Genomic DNA, 15,361 nt, shown 5'->3' on the forward strand with positions numbered 1-15,361 from the left:
CCAAAATAAATGAGTCTAAAACAGAATGAAAGAGAAAATTTAAGCATGTCCATAATGGACTTTTCAGTATTCCAGATTCAAGAAACGATAAGGACAAGAAGGACTTGAGGGGGCTGGAGCGATAGCACAGCGGGTAGGGCTTTTTCTTTGCACTTGGCTAACCTGGGTTCGATCCCTGGCATCCCATATGGTCCCCCAAGCACCACTAATTCCTGAGTGCAAAAGCCAGAAATAACCCCTGTGCAACACCGGGTGTGACCCCCCCCAAAAAAAGAAGGACTTGAAAACACAGTAATCCAACTAGATGTCAATGTTCTACTCTGTAACAGTTGAATGGCCTCCCTCTCAGATGCCCATCCCCAGTCTCCAGCACTGGTCAGAGTTGTCACAATTTGAGTCCAAAATTTCTTTCTTTTTAAGACTGGAATTTTTGGTCACACTTTATTTCCTTTTCAACAAGTGTAACTTCTCCGTTGGCTCCAGTGCCATGTGAAACAAAGAAAAGAATACAAGAGTGGAGTTTTTTGATCAGTCACTTCACCACACACTGCGATACATTTAGGGTGGAGGGGCACAAGACAGGCCTGAGAGTGGTCCCTTGTTGCTGTGAATCTCTGTGGTGAATAGATTCTATTTAGACCTAGTCTCTCTGCCTCGGTCCCAGAGGGCCGCTCAGAGCTCCCGCCCCTGACTGCCTCCCTGGTTACCTGTACTTAGTTACCTGCTTATATTTCATTTTTTTTTCCTGTGGAGGGAGGCAAGGCATGGGGGGTAGGGTCACACCTGGTGATACTTCTTAGGGGTTATTCCTGGTTCTGCACTCAGGAATTAACTCCTGGCGTTGCTTGGGAGAATGATACGGGATGCTGGGGATCGAACCTGGGTTGGCTGCATTCAAGGCAACTGCCCTACCCACTGTACTATCTCTCCGGCCCTACCTGCTTATGTTTCTAACTTCCATCACTACAGTACATCAAGATAAGGCATTTCTTTTGTTTTTGTTTTTGTTCTCTTTTTGGGTCACACCCGGGCAATGCTCAGGGGTTACTCCGGGCTTTGCACTCAGGAATCACTCCTGATGGTGCTCAGGGGATCATATGGGATTCTGGGAATCGAACCCGGATAGGCCGCATGCAAGGCAAACGCCCTACCCGCTGTGCTATCGCTCCAGCCCCGAAAGGCATTTCTTAATTCAAAGGGTACCGGGAAAGCAAAGGAAAAGCTGCAATGTAACCTTTACATATCACATTTGAGTATGTTGAAACATCACCACAATAAGTCTCCTTAGCACTATACATAGGAAAGTTTTGTGTGTATTAAGAACCTTTGAGATCTAGTCGGGGGCCAGAGATGTGGCTCAGAGATAAAGCCTTGAGCATGACACCTGGCTTTGGTCAGCAGTGCCGCTGACACTCCTCTTAGCAACTTTCAAATACACAAGACAGTTTTATTAACTGTATCACCATGTTGTGTGTTACTTTCTTTTTGTATAGTTCTTTAAGTGGGGCTGGAGTGATAGCACAGCAGGTAGGGTGTTTGCCTTGCATGCAGCCGACCGGGCTGGCCCGAGTTCAGTTCCTCCGCCTTCGATTCCTCTGCCCCTCTAGGAGAGCCCAGCAAGCCACCGAGAGTATCTCGCCTGCACAGCAAAGCCTGGCAAGCTACCCATGACGTATTTGATATGCCAAACACACTAACAAGTCTCACAATGTTACTGGGCCTGCTCCAGCAAATCAATGAATAACGGGAGGACAGTGACAGTGACTTCTTTATGTAACAGGAATTTTGTACCTTTGGTTGGTCCACTTCATCCATTTTGCCTGCCCCCACTCCCAAACCTGGCTACCTCCAGTCTGTCCGAAGAGTTCATTTTGTTGTTGTTTGTATATTCTGTATAAGAGTGAAATTATATGCTACTTGGATTTTTCTAGATTACTTATTTCACTTAGCCTAACACTCTCAGTCCCATTCCTCAGTTGTTGCGGGTGACATGATTTATTTGTTTCTGAGTGTACACACACACACAAAATAAAATAATTGAATAGAATTTGCAGATTGCCTGGAGGTAGTTTTTACATCTTTTTGTTTTATTTGGGGGCCCACACCCGGCAGTGCTCAGGATTTACTCCTGATTCTGCACTCAAAGATCAATGCTGGAGGGGCTAAGTGGACCGTATGGGGTGGGTGCTAGGGTGTACAAGTCATGCAAAGCAAGTACTCTACCCACTGTGCTAGCTTTCCAGCCCAGCGATAACATTTTAACATTATTAAAACTCTTCTCAGGGCTGGAGCGATAGCATAGCGGGTAGGGTGTTTGCCTTGCACGCAGCTGACCCAGGTTCAATTCCCAGCATCCCATGTGGTCCACCAAACACTGCCAGGAGTAATTCCCGAGTGCATGAGCCAGGAGTAACCCCTGTGCATCACCAGGTGTGACCCAAAAAGGAAAAAACAAAAATCTCATTCATGAGCATGATTCCATTATAACTCTTTGGATTTCAGAAATATTTGTTGAGTTTGTTTGCTTTTCTTTTGGGGCCACACCGGCAGTGCTCAAGGCTCACTCCTGGCTCTGCTCAGGGATCGCTCCTGGTGGGCTCAGAGGACCATATGGGATGCCTGGGATCGAACGCAGGTCAGTTGTGTAACATCTACAAAGGCAAGTGCCCTACTTGCTGTAATATCTCTCCGGCCACTATCAGAAATGTGTATATATGCCAGTGTCCTAGACACCTCCTTGGTTAAGTTTATTCTTTGATTTTTGTTTTCATTTGTTATACCCCAGTGATGTTTGGGGGTAACCTCTGACTCTGCATTCAATCATCACTCCTACAGGGGTCGGGAATCCATATTGGATGCCAGGGATTGGACCCAGGTCAGCCATGCAGCACTTCCAAACTTCACAAAGCCCAGGAGAAACAAGAAAATTCGATGGGGAGATTGAGTAGAAGCCCACTAAGCTCCACAGTAAAAACAATAACCCAGAAGCCCAACTCGCACCCAACAGCTCAGTGAATCCTCAGGCCATGACTTTAGCAACACCATTACGAGATATATGTTGTAATAAGCAATGTAAAATAAATTAATTAGTGCCTGCTAAGGGAGCAGGCTTGGGGACTGGGTGGGAAGCTAGGAACACTGGTGGAGGGAATGGTTTTTTTTTTTTTTTGGCTTTTTGGGTCACACCTGTCATTGCATAGGGGTTACTCCTGGCTCTGCACTCAGGAATTACCCCTGGCGGTGCTCAAGGAACCATATGGGATACTGGGAATCGAACCCAGGTCGGTTGTGTGCAAGGCAAATACCCTACCCGCTGTGCTATTGCTCCAGCTCCGGGAATGGTACATTGGTGGTGGAACTGGTGTTGGAATATTGAGTAGTACCTGAAACAAATGTACAAATGTATTGTGAACAACTTTGTAAATCACAGTGTTTAAATAAAGTTAAAAAAGTAATTTTCTTTTAAAAAGTAGGATAGTGGTAAGGCACTTGTCTTGCACATGGCTAATCTGGGTTAGATCCCTGACATTGCTGGGGAGCCCCACCAGGAGTGATTGACCTCGAGGGGTGGGAAAGGATGACGCGATGGTGGTGAACCCTATTCAGAGCCAAATATGATGCCAAAACTGAAAAAAAGAGGAAAGGAAAAGAAAATAAATGAATCTCAGAGAGGGTTCCCCCACCCACCTCCTGAAAACTACTTGGAAGTCTCTGCCATTGCACTTCCAAAAGAAACAAAATAAGAATCTGAGGGGCGGTAGAGGCCATTGGACAGTCAGGTTTGGGCCCGCAGTGATGAGACACCCGGGGCCTCATGGGTTAGGGGTAGAGCTGGCCCTTTCCTTCCCATCCCAATGAGATCCCGAGTCGCTGCCCACAAACAGCCTCTCTGGCTCCTGATCAAGCTGCTTAACAGCCACGATCCCAGAGACGCAGAAACAAATCTCGAAACCCAGCGGCTTTTGACAGAAATGTGTCCGGACTGCGCAGTAGGTTATTGTCGCCAGGCCACCCCAGGGGGAAAAGGGCGCTGTTCCTCCATCTGCCCCCCCTAGGCGGCTCGGTAGCCACCATCTGCCAGACGCCATTGGACAGTCAGGTTTGGGCCCGCAGTGATGAGACATGTGCGGCCTCATGGGATGGGGGTGGAGCCGGCCCTTTTCCCCCCACCCCAATGAGACCCCGAGTCGCTACCATGAACGGTCTCTCTGGCTCCTGATCAAGCCGTTTGAAGGCCATGGTCCCAGAGACTCAGGGACAGGTTGCGGAACTCAGAAGCTTTTGGCAGAGATGCGTCCAAGTCCCTGTGGTGGGTTGCTGGTGCTGGGCTGCCCCAGCTGGGAATGGGTTTCATGTCTTGGCCTGTTCCCCCTGGCGGCTCGGTGGCCACCGTCCTCCAGAGGCCACTGGACAGTCAGGTTTGGGCCCGCGGTGACAGGACATGCGGGGTCTCGTGGGATGGGGGTGGAGCTGGCCCTTTTCTCCCCGTCCCAACAAGACCCGTAGTCGCCGCCCACGAATGGCCTTTCTGGCTCCTGACCAAGCTGCTGGGCGGCCATGATCCAGGAGACTCGGGAACAAATCTCAGAACTCAGCAGGTTTTGGCAGAAATCCCTCAAGATTTGAGTGTTAGAATATTGGAATTTCAAAATCGTGCGGCCACTGCTGCAGCCATGCGACATCATATGTTATTCGTGACCAGCAGTGGAAAACAAATTGTCTAGCTTTTCGGCAGATCTGAGTGTTGGGGTAAAATCGCAAATAGTAGGGGTGGGTCTGGTGTCAAAATGTTGAGTGTGGTCAAAGTGGAGAGAGAGTGGTGTGGAGATCATCTGCCCCACGGGTGGGGGGAGGGTGTGGGATGGGAGTATACTGGGGTGTTTGGGAGTGGAGAATGGGCACTGGTGAAGGTACAGGTGTTTCATTGTGTGGCCGAGACTTGAACCCGAAGGCTCTGTAACTACTCTCACAGTGATTCAATGAGTAAAATTATAAAAAAAAAAAAAAAAAAGGAAAAGTAGGCTGGAGTTCATGCCCAATTCAATCAGCTAATCAGTGGCTGAATAAATAGCAATACTCCTACATTAAAAAAAAAAAAAGAATCTGAGGGGCGGTAAGATAGGACAGTGGGTAGGGCACTTGCTTTGCATGAGGCTGACCCAGGTTTGATCCCTGGCATCCCATGCCGTATGGTTCCCTGAGTACTGCCAGGAGTGATCCCTGAATGCCAAGCCAGGAGTAAGTCCTAAGTATTACCTGGTGTGGCCCCCGAAAAAACAAAACACAAAACTGGGAGCAATAGTGCAGTGAGTGACCAGAGCATTTGCCTTGCATGTGGCCGAGGCAGTTCAATCTCCGGCATCCCATATGGTTCCCTGATCACCACCAGGAGTAATTCCTAACTGCAGGGCCAGGAGTAGCCCCTGAGTATCGTAGGGTGTGCGCCCCCCCAAAAAAATCCAAGCACCCTTGAGAAGTATGCTAATTTGATTCTGCCTACACTCCATAAATGAATGTCTGAATGACAGCACATATGTTTGCAACATGGTTTACTGCATATTCTAAACTGACAGCTCTAAGAAAAAAATAGATTCCTTTCAAAATATTATTGTTTGCTAACAATGTATCTGATGGAGATGTCCAAGTAGATAAATGCTTCACACAGCTACACAACAACCTCGCTTCAGCCCTGGACCCTGGAGGAGTCGTTCTGGTTTTCAAGTCTTATTATTTAAGAAATCCATTTCATACGCCTCAGCTGCCACAAATGTGATTCCTCTGACAGGTAAATTGAAAACCTCTGCGGGGCCAGAGCGATAGCAAGTGGGTAGGGCGTTTGCCTTGCACGCGGTCGACCCAAGTTCGATTCCCAGCATCCCATCTGGTCCCCTGAGCACTGCCAGGAGTACTTCCTGAGTGCAAAGCTAGGAATAACCCCTGAGCATTGCTGGGTGTGACCCAAAAAGGAAAAAAAAAATACTGAAAACCTCTGGAAAGGGCTCACCATCTCGAGACATCATTAAGATCATTCCTAGAGGGCTGGAGAGAAAGTACAGTGGGTAGGGCATTTGCCTTGCATGTTGCTGACTCAAGTTTGACCCCCAACACCCTATATGGTTCCTCCATCGCCAGGTATGACCCCAACAATAAAAATATTTAAAAAGACTACCCATCGGAAGGATGCTTGCCTTGCATGTGGCCAACCTAGGTTCAATCCCTGGTACCCATAGTAGACCCCTGAGTACCAACAGAAATGAGCCTTGAGTACGGAACCAGGAGTAAACCCTGAGCACCACTGGGTGTGTTCTCCCCCCGCCCCCCGCCCCACCATCAAAAAGGAAAACAAAGGTAATTTGTGATTGATTGAATGAGGTAAAAATATCAACATGATATTTTTGGAGGAAGTTGATTTCCAGTCCTCCAGGAAGATTTTGAGGGGTTCAAGATCGAGAAATAGTTGCAATGCCAGCACCCAAAATGGTCCCTTGAGCATTTTCAGGAGTGACTCCTGGGCACAGAGCCAGAAGTAAGCCAGATGTGTGACCCCAAAACAAACAACAGCACAGACTACGGAGAGGAAGTAGGTGCTGACATAGCAGAAACGACCTGAGAACTGGAATTAGCAGCTGAACCTGAAGCTGTGTCCCAGCGGCTGTGTCCACTGGATGGAGCGTTGGTGAGCATCGGTGGAGCAAGGAAAGTGGCTTCTTTTTGTGGTGGGAGGGGGAAGGTTGGGGCCACATCTGACAGTGCTGAAGGGCTGCTCTGCAGTCCATCCAGGGACTCTGGTGCAGGGCTGGGGGTTGAACGGGGCTTGTCTACGTGGAGTGCAAGGCCAGTGCAGACTCCAGCCTGGACTGGGGTGAGAAGGGCCTGGGACATGGACTCAAGAAGCCTCAAGGCACATATGATGCCCGAGCCTATGTGCTGCTTGCGCCCACGTGGTCAAGCACATGTGGCACCAAACATCTCCAAACATCGCCAACATCTCCCCTGTTGAGATGTGTACTTTAATGCATTTGTGTCTTAATGCTGGGGTGTGTGTAGGGGGGCTCTCCGCCTTTGGAGAAGCCCGGGTTCTCTCTTGAGCACATTACTCTCCACTCTCTCCCACTTTCTCTCTCTCCTTCCCTTCAAAACCTCCAATGAAAGTCTGTTTTAGGGGCTAAAGCGATAGTAACAGCGGGTAGGGTATTTGCCTTGCACGCGGCCTATCCCGGTTCGATTCCCAGGATCCCATATGGTCCCCTGAGCACCGCCAGGAGTAATTCCTGAGTGCAAAGTCAGGAGTAAGCCCTGTGCATCGTCGGGTGTGACCCAAAAAGCCAAACAAACAAACACTGTCCTCCCGTTGTTCATCGATTTGCTTGAGCAGGCCCAGTAATGTCTCCATTGTGAGACTTGTTGTTACTGTGTTTGGGATATCGAATACAGCACGGGGAGCTTGCCAGGCTTTGCCGTGCGGGCGGGATATTCGCGGTAGCTTGCTGGCTCTCCGAGAGGGGTGGAGGAATCGAACCCGGCTCTGCCGGCTAGCTGTGCGCAAGGCAAATGCTCTACCGCTGTGCTAACGCTCCAGCCCCAAAAAGCCAAAATAAATAGATAAAAATAAAATATGCTTTACTTAAAAAAAAAAAAGCCTCAGAATTAGCATGATATTGGGAGCTCGCTCCCCAGTGCTCTCAAATTGTTCCCATTAGCACCACTGCCTGTGCCAAGGCAACCCTACAGCCCATAGTCCTGGGGACCCAGGGTGCAGGGTGCAGCAGTTAAGAGATGAAACCTCCCCTTGTTCCCTGCGAACATTATTCAAGGAACGAGGAAGAGTTTTGAATACTTTATTACTCAGGCAATGACACGGGGGCAGGGTTGAAGAAGGCCAAGTCCAATTTGGAAGGAAATTTTACTGTTGGTAAAATACTATCAAACATTTCTTTTGTAAAAGCAAATCTGTAGCTGTGACAAACCTCACACAGTTGCTTTTCCTTAAAAAATTGGGGTCAGAGGGACCAGAGAGGTAGTACAGTGGGTAGGATCTGGGTTCTATTCCTGACCCTGAATAAGGTCTTCTGATCTCTACCCGAGCACAGAGTCAGGCGTAAACACTGAGCACTGCTGCCGGGGATGGCCAGGTATGGCCCTACCACACTCCCTGAAAGCAATAAATTGTCATAGTTGCCTCAATTCTCAGCGGCCTCCACTAGCCAGTCAGCAGCTGTCACCACTGAAACAAACCCTGGAACTCACTGAAGACTGAAATAATGTTTAGTATGTTTAGGCAATAAAGTATTTTCATTTCTTTGCTTATTTATTTTGGTTTGGGGACCACACCCAGTGATGCTCAGGGCTTGAACCTGGCTATGCTCTCAGGGATCACTCTTGGTGGGCTCAAGGGATTAGATGGGGTGCCGGGGACCAAACCTGGCTAGGCCACGTGCAAGGCAAGCAAACCATCACTCCAGCCCCAATGTAACATTTTTTTATATAAAAAAGAATTGTGGCTTACAAACTTTTTGATAGTTGAGTTTTAGGCATATAATATTTCAACACCAATTCCACCACCAGTGTCAACTCCCCTCCATCGTTCCAATAATACCTCCCCATCCATCGCCCCTCCCCCCCAATAAAGTATTTTTAATTAAGGTGTGTATGTTTGTTTTAGTTTTGGACCACACCCGGAAGACCACACTCAGCTGGGTGCCTCCTGGGTCTGTGCTCTGGGCTCACTCCCAGTGGTCTGTGGGGGGCCATTTGGTGCCAAGAATCCAATCCTGCATGCAAAGCACATGTTCAGCCTGTTGAACTCTCTAGGCCCTGTCTATTATTTATTTATTTTTTGCTTTTTGGGTCACACCCGGCGATGCACAGGGGTTACTCCTGGCTCTGCGCTCAGGAATTACCCCTGGCAGTGCTCAGGGGACCATAGGGGATGCTGGGAATTGAACCCAGGTCAGCCGCATGCAAGGCAAACGCCCTACCCGCTGTGCTATTGCTCCAGCCCCCAGGCCCTGTCTATTTTTTAGATACAACATTACTATACACTTAACAGACTGTGTAAACAGAACTTTCATAAACACTTGGAAACCAAAAACTTGGTATAACCTGTTTTTACTGAACTATTTCCTGTATTGAATTGGTCTAGAACTAAGCCTATAATAGCTCTGAGATGTATCTGTCCACTGGTGGGGCCTGAGTGGTAGTACAGTGGACAAGGGTGCTTGGCTGTGTGCCATGGACCTGGATTCTATCCCCCACATCCCATACGGTCCCCCATGCACTGCCAAATGTATTTCCTAAGTGTAGAACCAGGAGCAACCCCTGAGCACTGTTGGGTGTGTCCCGAAAAGAAACAAAGAATTCATTGGTCAGTCTTCACCTTTAATCTCACTAGAAAATCTTTCTTTACTTTTTTTTTTTTGGCCACACCCAGCAGTGCTCAGGGCTTACTCCTGACTCTGAGCTCAGGGATCATTTCCGGCAGGCTCAGGGAACAATCATAAGTTGTTGTGGGGTTTGCTGCGTGAAGGCAAGCGTCCAACCTGCCGTACTATTGTTCCAGCCTTTTATTCTTAAAATTCCCCTTCATTATTCATTTTTTGTTTGTTTGGGGGCCATACCCATCGGTGCTTCTGACTCTGTACTCAAGGATCAGGATCACTCCTGACAGGGCTTGGGGGACCATATGGGGCACCGGGGATCGAACCGATGTCGGCGGCATACAAGGTAAGCACTTCACCCCCTCCGCTATCTCTCCATCTCTCCCTGGAAAATCTTTTAAGCATTGGAAGTCTCATGATGCTGGATACAAATTTTTGTTCATTTGATTTTGGTTTTGGGCCATATCCGGCAGTTCTCAGGGCTTACTCCTGGCTCTGTGCTCAGGGATCACTTCTGCAATGTTCAGAATGCCAGGGATTGAATCATGGCTAGCCATTGCCCCTTAACCCCATAATGAGTCTTAGCCCCTCTAATCTCTGGTTCAGTTAAAAAAAATTTTTTGAAAGTGATTTTCACTTAAAAAGGTAGAGTTTTGAGATGAGTGAATGTGTGCGTATGCGTGCGTGTGTGTGCGCGCACGCGCGTGGTGCTGATGATATAACCCAGGGAACTTTTTTTTTTTCTGGTGGGGGTTCTCAGGCCTTATTCCTGACTCTGCACTCAGGAATCACTCCTGGGGATGCCAAGAATCGAACCAAGGTTGGCTGTATGTAAGGGAAGTGCCCTACCCACTGGACTATCTCTCTGACCCCTGCCCAGGTAACTTTTCTGAGCTAGATGGATGGGGTGCTCAGAGAGAAGAAAGAAAAGCTGGGAACATGGTGACAGGCTGGGGGGCTAGAAACTTCACTGGCTTCAAGACCTACATGGAAATACTGACACTCTGGACCTGAAAAGGAGGAAATGGGAGTGTCTATTCCTTCTGGGGGAGCAATTTCTCCACCGGAGAGCAGCAGATGGGAAGGGCAGGGATCAGGCACTGCAGACAACTGGGCTCCCACGTGTGCTACAGCTTCCAGAACCAGGCATGGTGGACCTGCTGTTCTTAGGCTTACTCAAAGATGCGGGAGACGAGAAGGTGTCTACAGGACACAATGCAAAGCTCAGGAAGATGTGAAGGGGGATCGATGCATGCAGGAGAGGCAGCTGGCTCAAGAACTTCATCAGTCAGGTCCCTGGAAGGAGTTGTAAGGCGTGATTCTGCATCAAGGGACGACAATGAGACCAATGTTTGAGGTCATGTTGGGAGAAGAGAGAGAAACATAGGAGGACTAATCAGGGAGGGCATTTATGAGGCAGATCCGAGATGCGGAAAGAGAAATGTTTGACAAACAGGTGCCAGAAGAGGTGGAATTCTGAGACTTAAAGAAGAAACTCCTTGAATCAAGTGGAAAAGGGTGGTAGGGGGGCATTGACTGAAGTTCCATCTTCTGCTCCCTCCCTTTACTACCCCATTCAGTGCAATTATGGGGAACTGTGCCCCTTGGGAGAGGAATAAGAAAAACAGAACCTTCTTTTTCCCTTCAATTTTTGGGCCACACCTGGTGATGCTCAGCGGTTTACTCCTGGCTCTGCACTCAGGAATCACTCCTGACAGTGCTCAGGGGACAATTTGGGATGCCAGGGATCAAGCCCAGGTTGGCTGCATGCAAGGTAAGCGCCTTACCCACTGTACTATCTCTCTGGTCCCAAGGTAGAACCTCCTTTTGGAAAGGAGATGAAAGATACATTCATTCACCAAAATGACTGCCAAGGTACCCCTCCCCCGCCTACCCCAAACCCCTTCCCTGATCCTCTGATGAGGCTGAAGTGGCTTCTTATCCCATAGCAGATGGCAAAGGTGTCCCATGGGTGGTGGAAAGTTCCACAGCATGAGTCCCATTGGGAAAACCTGGTTGCGAGGCTACATCCTCATTAGAGAAGTTCACAGAACATCAGAGCCGCACAAGGCGACAGACATCGACAGTTTGGCGAGCAAAATACATTGGTTTGAAAGCATCGGGCTTTTGTTTACTTTTATTTCACTTATTTGTAATTCTTACTTGTTCTGAGGTCACACCTGGCTACTCCTGGCAGGGTTTGGGAGACTGCACGTGGGGTGCCAGGGATTGAACCCAGATCAGGTGCATGCAAGGCTAATGCCCTACTAGCTGTACTGTATTGTTCCGGCCCCTAGTTTTATTTTTTTATCTACTCTTGGCAATGCTGCAGAAGGGATCCTATGTAACACTGGGGATCAAATTGAAGTTGGCTGTATACACAGCAACACCTTAACCCCTGTTCTGTCTCTCTGATCCCCATGCTGCCTCTTCCTGGGGACTGTCCCAGCCTTGATGAAGGCCAACTGTGCTTCTCTGCACAAGTTGGGACATGGCTGAGTTAGCCCTCATCATAATGAGAAGTTCTCAACCAGCAGCACCATTAAAATTTTTTTTAATTGGGGGAGCTTTGGTTTTCAACATTGTGTATGTCGTTGGAATCCATTAAATGTATGTTTGTGGGGTTGGAGAGGCAGTACAGTGGGTAAGGTGCACATCTTGCATGTGCCTGACCCAGATTCAATTCCTAGCATCCCATATGGTCCCCCAAGCACCGCCAGGAGTAATTCCTGAGTGCAGAGCCAGGAGTAAGTCCTGAGCATTAGTGAGTGTGACCCAAAAACTAAAGAAAAAAAGAAAAAGTATATTTGTTTTGGGGCTGGAGTGATAGCAGGCAGGGCATTTGCCTTGCATGTGGCCGACCCAAGTTCAATTCCCAGTATCTCATATGGTCCCCTGAGTAACGCGAGGAGTAATTCCTGAGTGCATGAGCCAGGAGCAGCCCCTGTGCATTGCTGGGTGTGACCCAAAAACCAAAATAAAAAAAAAAGTATATGTTTCCCCACTACACCCACCACTGAGGTACAAACGACCTCTATCACGGTCCATTGGATGGGTCCCCTCTACCTGTTGCTTACCCCATTCTGATAACCTGTTTTGCCAAGGATTTGTCCTAATTTGGTTTTGCCTGTGCCCTTTGCTTTGTTTCATTATAATTCATATGACTGAAACCATGTCTTTCTTTGGCCAACTTACTTTGCTTAGTCCAATCCCTTCAGTTCCAGCCAAGCTGTTGCAAATGGCAAGGTTTCATCCTTTTGGACAACTAGGTAGCATTCCATTGGCCGTATGGGGTGTGTGCGTGTGTGTGTATCACATCTGCATCTGTTCCTAGGCACTTAGGCTATTCCTATATCTTGGCTATTGTAAAGGATCCTCTAAATGAATGCAAGAGTATATACAGTTTTTGAATTAGTGTTTGTGTTCTGTGAGCAGGCACCTAGAAGTGGAATCTCATGACATCTTAAATGAGGAATATGGCCTTGATGTTTTTTCTTTCTTTTCTTCTTTCTTTCTTTCTTTCTTTGACAGAGTAAGGCAGAAAGGGGAATACTTTATTGGAAAATAGAAGAGAAAGGAAAAAGGAAGAGAAACTTTCTAGTGGTGGAGGGACTTAGTATAGGACAAAGTTCATGGCCTCACTGTTTTGCATGAGTAGTAAGTCTTGGTATCACTGAGTCTCAAACTTAGATGCAGTGACCACTAGGATATACCTAGGGCATATACTCAGCTAGTTTACCAATGAGTCTGTGGGTATTCAATATATACAAGTAAGAGATTTACTCTCTCTAGTATTAGGGGCATCAAATAACTTTTATTTATGTTGGGAGTTATTTCCAGAAGACCATGTGGTGCTGGGGATCAAACCCAGGTCTCCTGCACTTGCTCACTGACCTATCTCTCACACACTTGACTGGCCATATGCCAGAAGTCACAAATTTTGTTCTGGCAGCAGTGGAGAGGGTGGTCTCTGAGCTACAGGGATCTCCCTTGGCACATCTGGGTAACAAAGAGGACACTGCTTGGAAAGCATGCATTGTTCCTGTTTGTCTCGGGACTCTGCAAGTTTGATCCCCTTATTCCACCCCACATGCATTGAGAAGAGGCCTGGAGTTACTGCCCCGTGAGACCACTGGTTCTGCAACAAAATGTGTGCTCTTTCTGGGGCGCTGCAACCAGATGTGCTCCTGCACAACTAAAAGGAGTGCCATCCCCAGGGAGCGTGGAGGCAGGCAGCATGGGCCCTGCTGTCACAAGAAACGGGCGGGAGGGGAATTAACGTCAGAAGGAGGCAAGTAGGAGAAGAAACACATGCAAGAGTAGTGGAGGAGGACAAGGCATGTTGTGGGAATAGGAGTTCATTTTTTGGCTTTTAGAGTCACATCCAATCACACTCAGGGGTTACTCCTGGCTCTGCATTCAGAAGTTACTCCGGGTGGTGCTTGGGGGAACATATGGAATGCCAGGGATCGAACCCGGGTCTGCTGTGTGCAAGGCAAACGTCCTCCCCGCTGCACTATTAGCTGCAAATGAGAGTTTAACGGGGTTAAACCTTTTAGACTCTGGGAGATCAGAAAGTAGGTGGGGGAGGAATACCCATAAGGAGGCTGGAGAGGTGGCAAGGCACCAGAAATACAGGGAAGGCCAGGAAAAAAGGTGGTCTGTTACTTTTCGGGGGGTGCCAACCCAGCAGTTGTCAGGGGCTACTCCCAGGTCACTGGGGTGTCACTCCCAATGGTGTTCACCAGCACCAAGACTGAACCACATCTAAGGCAAACACCTTAGCCCCTGAAGCTCAGTCAAGTCTGTTATTTAGGCCTCCACCACACCTGGTCTTCGAACACTATCCACCACTGACAGCCTGGTGCGCCAGGAAGGCAGAGAGAGTGATGGGTAAAAGATAAGATCCCATCAGGGAGGGAGCTGACGCCAGCAGGAAGACAGAACTAAATCTGTGAGAATCAAGTGGGAGAAATTGCTGTCAAGCACAGGAAGGGGACCTAGCACACTTGAAGCGCATTAGGAATACTTTCTCCCATCAGGTGATAGACTTTTAGCTACCTGTGTGCATATTTGTCTTGAAGGGATGGGAGAGATACAGGGCCTCACTGGGACTAATAAAGAGCCAGGCCATTCTCCAGAGAACAAAGTCCTTTAAAATGCAAATCCTGGGGCCAGAGTGGGTAGGGCTTTGACCTTCCTTGCAGAAGGCCAATCCAGTTAGATCCCCAGCATCCCATATGGTGCCCCTGAGCACTGCAGGGAGTGGCTCCAAACCAAATACACACACACACACACACACACACACACACACACACACACACACACGGGGGAGGAGGGGGAAGATGTGAATCTGAGGAGTGGGGATGTGTAACTTAGTGGCAGGGTACTGACCTCTCATATTTGAGGATACAGGTTGGCTTTTTTGGTTTTGCTTAGGGCTTACTTCTAGCTCTAAGCTCAGAGAATTATCCTGGGTGCCAGAGAGTGAACTTGGGTAGGCTACATGCAAGGCAAGCACCCTACCCTCAGTGCTTTCTCACTGACCCCAGGACTATTGGTTCTATGTTCTGGTACTGCCAAAAGAAAAAGCAAATCTCTCGTCCTTTTCTGTAAAAGGATCCCGAAGCTTTTTTCCTTTTTATTAGTTTTTGGGTGACACCCAGAGATGCTTGGTGGTTATTCTGGCATCCTCGTGGTGCTGGTGGGTGGGGCACGTGCAAGGCAAGGGCCTTACCTGCTGTACTATCTATCTTTCCAGTATGCTTTGAAGCTAACATCCAAGTCACTTTAAAATCTGGTTCAAGGGGCCGGAGAGACAGTACAGCCCTGAGCACTACCAGGTGCAGTCCAAAATCAAAACAAAACAAATCTGGTCCCTGGTCCAACCTTGCTTTTCAAACAGTCTGCCCTCCTGTCACTGTCACTGTCCTCCCATTGTTCATCGATCTGCTCGAGCGGGCCCAGTAACATCTCCATCATGA

The sequence above is a fragment of the Sorex fumeus genome, unplaced genomic scaffold, assembly GCF_029834395.1.
Source record: "Sorex fumeus unplaced genomic scaffold, SorFum_2.1 ptg000130l, whole genome shotgun sequence".
Lineage (NCBI taxonomy): Eukaryota > Metazoa > Chordata > Mammalia > Eulipotyphla > Soricidae > Sorex > Sorex fumeus.